Below are 5,511 nucleotides of genomic sequence, written 5' to 3'. Positions count from 1 at the left end.
CAGTATTTCCGGGAGTCCTCGGCTTAAATATCTGTAAAGCGTCTCCAGTGATCCCACCGCTACATAAATACGTTTTGCAGGTGTAGTAAGATCACTTCCGCGACACCACGTCTTTTTAGGTCTGAGGAGGTGGTGGTGGTTGCCCCCCAAGTACCGGAGATCCAGCCTATGAGGAAGGGGCTCCGTTGAACTCGCCCCCCTCAAACCATTTTATTGGGGGAGGTGGTTTTCCAAAGTACCCAGTAATGTCTTCGTCCCTTCTCTGAAATTGTAGAAATGTGCACAGCCAGCTACTCCCATAGTGGTACTGAACCATAAATTCCTGGTAGTAGGAGCTATGCATCCTGTATAGCGCATGTGTGTGGGGCTCTGTGTATGTGTGGGGCTCTGTGTGTGTGTGGGGCTCTGTGTGTGTGTGTGTGAGGGGGCTCTGTGTGTGTTGGGGGCTCTGTGTGTGTGTGTGTGGGGGGGCTCTGTATGTGTGTGTGGGGCTCTGTGTGCGTGGGGGGGCTCTGTGTGTGCGGGGCTCTGTGTGTGTGTGGCTCTGTGTGTGTGTCTATGTGTGTGTGTGTCTCTGTGTGTATGTGTGGCTCTGTGTGTATGTGTGGCTCTGTGTGTGTAGGTGGGTCTGTGTGAGGGTGGCTCTGTGTGTGTAGGTGGGTCTGTGTGAGGGTGGCTCTGTGTGTGTGTGTGGGTGCTCTATGTGAATGACTCTGTGTGGGTGGCTCTGTTTGGGTGGCTCTGTGTGTGTGGGTGTGGCTTTGTGTGGGTGGCTTTGTGTGGGTGGCTCTGTGTGTGTGTGTGGCTCGCTGTGTGTGTGTTTGTGGTTCGCTGTGTGTGTGTGTGTGGCTCGCTGTGTGTGTGTGTGTGGCTCGCTGTGTGTGTGTGGCTCGCTGTGTGTGTGTGGGGCTCTGTGTGTGCGGGGCTCGCTGTGTGTGTGTGTGGGGCTCTGTGTGTGTGTGGGGGGCTCTCTGTGTGTGTGTGTGGCTCTCTGTGTGTGTGGCTCTGTGTCCGTGAATACTCTCTACTACTCTCTAATGCTAACCTATTGCCATTGTAAATGACAATACCGTTTATTTATGTTTTTAAAAAAAAAGAAAAAAAATGTCATGAGCAATGCCAATAGCTCTACCTTTAATAATGCCGAGACCATTGCATTGTAAATGCTTGTTCATTCTAATTTAGGGGAGTGGAAGCCTTTACCCTGTGCCTCGTAGGCATGGTGTAGCATTGCAATGTCTAGGGGAAGACCCATGTTCCCTGGGCCTTACAGCCATGCTTATGTGCTGCGAGGTCCATGCGTTAGTGGCCTAACAGCTCTGTGCATGGGTCCATGTCCAGTGATGGTATTTCCTGTGATTTCACACTTTATGCAAATTAGAGGGCCTGACACATTCCATTTCTGCCTGGGCATAGCCATCAGTCAATAAATGGCAATGCGTCCTCTTGGGGACCATATTCGTCCTGATCACACGCACCACTCAATACAAAAATAGCACAAAGGGAGGAGTATCATCCTCTGCTCAAAAAAGTGTGCCAACACGCATATGTGGTAATAGAATTTGAACAAATCAATTTATTAAAATTATGAAAAACAATTCATAATAACGACAAATCAAATGTCACATGGAATCATATATATTTCCTATCTATACACAGTAATACTACTATCCTGCAAAAATTGTATACACAGAAGACTCAATTCAAAAAGAAAAATAAAACAGATAGAAAAAAGGAAAAAGGAGAGTATCTAAAAGACAATACACTTTGTCATCAATAAACCATATCTGCGTTGAAGTAGCGTTAAGGCTGGAACTTGATATATAGGGAATTATTCAATATTCATTGTGCCAACCCGGAACACCGATTAGGTGTCAAAGCGTCGGCGTGTTTCGATGGTATCGTCCTGGTTAAACCATCTTTATCAAGACTGTAATGTTAACTCTCAAGTTGCATATGAAAGGTCAACTACTGTGATATACCTTTCAGACTATATTTCGCTGCTTACAAGAATATAATAACGGTTTTCCTTAGGGATACATTGTTATCCCCAAAATGGCTCGTACGGTTGATCAATCTTCCAAGCTATAGTTCACAGTTTGCAAGAGCATAACAGCAGATGCTTCCTTTGAAAAACACTGAAAAACACTACCACACAGAAAACACTGAAAAACACTACCACACTGAAAACACTGAAAAACACTACCACACTGAAAACACTGAAAAACACTACGACATATGGAAGATCAATCTTTAAAAATGTCCCAAAACTGATGACATTTTGGTTAAATCTGTATCTTCAGATAAAACTGGTTTCTAAACATGCTTATAGCAAGGGAACTTTAAAATAATGGTTCCAGATTTTGCCCTTCATCCATTGGGTCCTAATGTCTGAAATCCAGCGCTGTTCTATATCCGGTCTGTGTTTGTTCAAGGAAAAATATTTATGATTCCCTGCGACATTTGATTTGTCTTTATTATGAATTGTTTTTCATAATTTGGATAAAATTATTTGCTCAAATTCTATTACCACATGTGCGTGTTGGCGCACTATTTTGAGCAGAGAACGATACTCCTCCATTTGTGCTATTTTTGTATTGAGTGGTGCGTGTGATCAGGAAGAATGAGAACAGTGAACAATATATGATCCCCCAGAGGACGCATTGTCATTTATTGATTCAATAGTGTACAAGAGTGCGGGGTGCTTTTACTTTAGACTAGTGCCCATGGCACCATTGCTGTGATACTTGCCTGCCTCCTCTGGGCATTGCAGCCATGCTCCAGAGAGGTGAGGCCGGGGAGAGGCCCTTCCTACCCTGGGCATTGCAGCCGGCTGTGGTTGGACCCTCAGGGGAGGTGGCACCAGCCCATGAGTTTACCAGCAAAGGGGTATGGCTGTGAGGCTCATAGGGTCTCTCTCTCATGAGTGTAGCTATCAGTAGTGTGGCAGGTGCAGTGGCACCAGGGCTCAAGGATGTTAGGTACCCAATGCAGCCAGATTATGGCTGTGTTTAACTGTCGGGCTTCATTTTCTTCCATCAGGGCCAATAGCAACATTACTATGCCACTGGTCCAGTCTCCCATGCTCCGCACCCTCCCCTCGGCATACCAACCATGGACCAGTGCTGAGAGGCCCAAGGGAGGGAGCCTGCTGTCCTGGTCTTGCAGCACTGGTCCATGGCTGCAAGGTGCAGGGCAAGAGGCCACACTGAAGGCGTAGCTATCAGCTGTGCAGCAAGAGAGGCGGGACCATGGCCTTGTGGGGTTATGGGTCCACTGCACCCAAATTATGGCTGTATTTTAACGTCCACAGAACATTATACAAAAAGTGATGGATGGAATACTTGCATTGATCTCAGCATCCGGTAATTATCGGGCCGTATCCGAGTCCAATGGTCATTTGCACACCATGACCCAGCCATATGCAAATCAGTCTTGACCCTGCTTGAATAGGAGCAGTCCAGACTGAACAGCCAGTCCAGGTACTCCCTGAACCGGAACAGGAGCAACCCAGGGCCGGTTTTGCCCTTGTTATGGGCTCAACAGCCATTTATAGCTTGGTTCCAGTGACACACCGTGCATGGGACCTACTGTGTGCATAGCCATCCCACTTGGATGATACACTAAAGTATACAATAAAGTGATGGGTGGAATGCCTGAATTAATCTCAATTGGCTTTTGTAGTTTGGTTTGCCCTGTTCCCATCATGCACTGGGACAGGAACAGACTAATTTGCATACAGCCAGGTTCTGAAACTGGGATGGTGCAGTGAGCTAAAAAACGGTGTTGGATCTAGCCCTGATCTCTTGACTGGGTGAGAGTATTCTGTTTAATTCAGAGACTCTGTCCCTCACCACCCCTTGTTGTAAATATTTTTGTCCACCCTAAGCGTGGAAGGGTATACTCAGATGTGAGTCCCTTGCTCATTGCACCATCAGGATTCAAGCAAGCCGGGCCGAAGAGGCTGAAATGCCAGAAACCGGTCCCCGGTAGCTTGTTTCCTTCCCAGTGTAAGAATTGGCTTTTGTAGTTTGGTTTGCCCTGTTCCCATCATGCACTGGGACAGGAACAGACTAATTTGCATACAGCCAGGTTCTGAAACTGGGATGGTGCAGTGAGCTAAAAAACGGTGTTGGATCTAGCCCTGATCTCTTGACTGGGTGAGAGTATTCTGTTTAATTCAGAGACTCTGTCCCTCACCACCCCTTGTTGTAAATATTTTTGTCCACCCTAAGCGTGGAAGGGTATACTCAGATGTGAGTCCCTTGCTCATTGCACCATCAGGATTCAAGCAAGCCGGGCCGAAGAGGCTGAAATGCCAGAAACCGGTCCCCGGTAGCTTGTTTCCTTCCCAGTGTAAGAATTGGCTTTTGTAGTTTGGTTTGCTCTGTTCCCATCATGCACTGGGACAGGAACAGACTAATTTGCATACAGCCAGGTTCTGAAACTGGGATGGTGCAGTGAGCTAAAAAACGGTGTTGGATCTAGCCCTGATCTCTTGACTGGGTGAGAGTATTCTGTTTAATTCAGAGACTCTGTCCCTCACCACCCCTTGTTGTAAATATTTTTGTCCACCCTAAGCGTGGAAGGGTATACTCAGATGTGAGTCCCTTGCTCATTGCACCATCAGGATTCAAGCAAGCCGGGCCGAAGAGGCTGAAATGCCAGAAACCGGTCCCCGGTAGCTTGTTTCCTTCCCAGTGTAAGAATTGGCTTTTGTAGTTTGGTTTGCCCTGTTCCCATCATGCACTGGGACAGGAACAGACTAATTTGCATACAGCCAGGTTCTGAAACTGGGATGGTGCAGTGAGCTAAAAAACGGTGTTGGATCTAGCCCTGATCTCTTGACTGGGTGAGAGTATTCTGTTTAATTCAGAGACTCTGTCCCTCACCACCCCTTGTTGTAAATATTTTTGTCCACCCTAAGCGTGGAAGGGTATACTCAGATGTGAGTCCCTTGCTCATTGCACCATCAGGATTCAAGCAAGCCGGGCCGAAGAGGCTGAAATGCCAGAAACCGGTCCCCGGTAGCTTGTTTCCTTCCCAGTGTAAGAATTGGCTTTTGTAGTTTGGTTTGCCCTGTTCCCATCATGCACTGGGACAGGAACAGACTAATTTGCATACAGCCAGGTTCTGAAACTGGGATGGTGCAGTGAGCTAAAAAACGGTGTTGGATCTAGCCCTGATCTCTTGACTGGGTGAGAGTATTCTGTTTAATTCAGAGACTCTGTCCCTCACCACCCCTTGTTGTAAATATTTTTGTCCACCCTAAGCGTGGAAGGGTATACTCAGATGTGAGTCCCTTGCTCATTGCACCATCAGGATTCAAGCAAGCCGGGCCGAAGAGGCTGAAATGCCAGAAACCGGTCCCCGGTAGCTTGTTTCCTTCCCAGTGTAAGAATTGGCTTTTGTAGTTTGGTTTGCCCTGTTCCCATCATGCACTGGGACAGGAACAGACTAATTTGCATACAGCCAGGTTCTGAAACTGGGATGGTGCAGTGAGCTAAAAAA

Source organism: Lissotriton vulgaris, chromosome 10 (assembly GCF_964263255.1).
Source record: "Lissotriton vulgaris chromosome 10, aLisVul1.2, whole genome shotgun sequence".
Classification (NCBI taxonomy): Eukaryota; Metazoa; Chordata; class Amphibia; order Caudata; family Salamandridae; genus Lissotriton; species Lissotriton vulgaris.
This window is presented reverse-complemented; position numbering follows the sequence as displayed.